General features: G+C 43.6%; 1 non-coding gene across 1 annotated transcript; it reads right to left on the minus strand.

Moving 5' to 3' along the window:
- Window positions 1-1033: 1033 nt before the first annotated feature.
- LOC115872195 lies at window positions 1034-1192 on the minus strand. Its single transcript, XR_004047731.1, has one exon. It is a non-coding gene; the product is annotated as a U1 spliceosomal RNA (small nuclear RNA).
- Between the last annotated feature and the right edge of the window lie 1177 nt (window positions 1193-2369).

The raw sequence follows: 2369 nt of genomic DNA on the forward strand, positions 1-2369 counted from the left end.
ACCCCTTTGGGGGTCAAACGACCTTTTCACAGGGGTTGCCTGATTCATAACAGTAGCAAAATGACCGTTATGAAGTAGCATAAAAAATAATTTTATGGTTGAGGGGGTCACCACAACATGAGGAACTGTATTAAAGGGTCGCAGCATTAGGAAAGTTGAAAACCACTGTTATAGACCATAGACTTCAAAATTCAAAACAAAGGTGAAATTCACCATGAATAGAGATAGTGATTGCCTGTTTGGGAAAACAAGACAGTTCAGAATCTCGCCTACTTCTCCTAGCACAAAAGTGATGCCCTGCCACAGCTCTTTGTGAGTAGGGGAAGGAAGGGAATGGAATGAAAGGTGAGTGACCTCGGGGTTTTAGATTTGGGATCTGCTTCTGTGTTGGATGATAATAACCTATGTTAACCTGAGACATCAAATATTTGAGCAGAAAGTACTTGTGTGGAAACCCTGAGTATTAAATTTCATGCCACACAACCTAATCATTCTTTGGAAATTCAAGGAGAATATATAATATTTCAGTCAATCTCCTTCACAGTTAATAACTTGATACTGACTAAATTTTAAAAGTACATTTTGTTAACCTCACCTTTTTACACCTCAGTTAAAAATAAATTCAGTGCGGGGCGGTGGGGGGCGGGGTTTGATTCTCAAAGAAGGGTGATTTGTTTTTGCCAGGACTGGACTCTTACCCCACCAACAGACCTAATCATTTGGCATTTATAAAAACAGCATTTCCCTCCGTTAACTTTACAAAGATGATGTGGCTGGACATTACCGTGTATGCCTAAAAACGATTTTACAGTCCACACATTCTTTTCTAGACCTATGAGCAAATTCTCCTAGCATACACTTCAGAAGACAAACACTCAATTAACTAAAACAGACAACTTCTCCTTTCTGGCGATCTTAAGCTGGCATGGCTCTTTCCCTTGCCTTCAATGTCTCAGAAAATTATCTTACAAATCACTGCCATAGCTTCAACCACTCTTCAATCGCTTTTTCTATGCTTTCTTTTTTCTTTTTTTCAGGGTAGAGCGCAGTCCCCAAATCCCACAAATGATGCAGTCGAGTTTCCCACATTTGGGGAAATCGCAGGGGTCAGCACATCCGGAGTGCAATGGATGAGCCTCGCCCTGGGAAAACCACCTTCGTGATCACGGTATCTCCCCTGCCAGGTAAGTAATTTTCTATGCTTTCTAAATCAAAAAATGATCGGTACTCTTCACCACAGTAAACCCGTTTACAGGCACTGCTGGGCACCTTCTACATCCCTAGGTCTGAGATACCACTTAGGAGACCAAGTATGTAATTTTTAAATAGAATGTCAGCAAGTAGCAGGATTTTAGAGTCAATTCAACCTGGATTGCCCATGAGACTCACCTGGATTGCATTTAAAACTACCGGTGCCCAATGAAATCAGAGTCTCTGCAGATGGCAAGGTCTGAGCCCTGGTGGCGTAGTAGCTATGTGTTGGGCTACTCACCCGAAGGTCAGCAGTTTGAAACCACCAGCTGCTCCAGAGGAGAAAGACCCGAGGTACAGTCTTGGAAACTCACCAGGGAAGGTCTATCCTGTCCCCTAGGCTTGCTAGGAGTCGCATGGACTTGGTTTTGGTCTATTCCCCTGGAGGGACAGCAGAAGGAGACCCAGAACAGGAGGAGGAGATGGACACATGACTGAACGCCTCTAATGAGCAACTGACTGCCTCCTTTGCCACGAAACCAGAACTGATGCCACCGTTAGAGAACATTTTGATCAAAGATTCTTTAGAAGAATCCTGAAATGCAGAACAGAATTTCAAATTCTCGTGGAATCCAGATTTTCTGGAGCCATGAAGGCTTAATGAACCCTGGAAACTTGCCTTGGATTCTAGTGATTCGCAACCTTCTTCCTGCCGCGACCCTCTCATACAGTTCATGCTGTGGTGATCCCAACCAGAACATCATATTCGTTGCTACTTCATAACTGTCATTTTGCTACTGTCAAAGGTTGAGAACCCTGTCCTAGAATGCTCTTTAAACCTTAAACCAAAAACATCCCCTGATATCTTCTTTAAACCAAATGTTAATTTAGTTGAACTAGCAATGCCTTGAGCATGAACGATGCTTTTTTTAAAAAAGAACGATCTATGTAGGATCAAATTGACCACAGCAAACAACGCACAAGATTAGACAGGAGCCTTAGGTGTGTTGACTGGAAGGTGGGCACGATTACAATACCAGTGTCGCTGAACTCAATGTACATGTAGAAACGGGCTGGGGTGGGTGGGGGAGGATCTCTGTCGTGGGGCCTAAGCAACTGTATTTTTTGAGGGCTTCCCCAGTGATTCTCATGCAGAGTGAGGGTCAGGATCCCCGGGC

The sequence above is a fragment of the Echinops telfairi genome, unplaced genomic scaffold (genome assembly GCF_000313985.2).
Source record: "Echinops telfairi isolate 266 unplaced genomic scaffold, ASM31398v2 ScPeMD7_3;HRSCAF=10, whole genome shotgun sequence".
Lineage (NCBI taxonomy): Eukaryota > Metazoa > Chordata > Mammalia > Afrosoricida > Tenrecidae > Echinops > Echinops telfairi.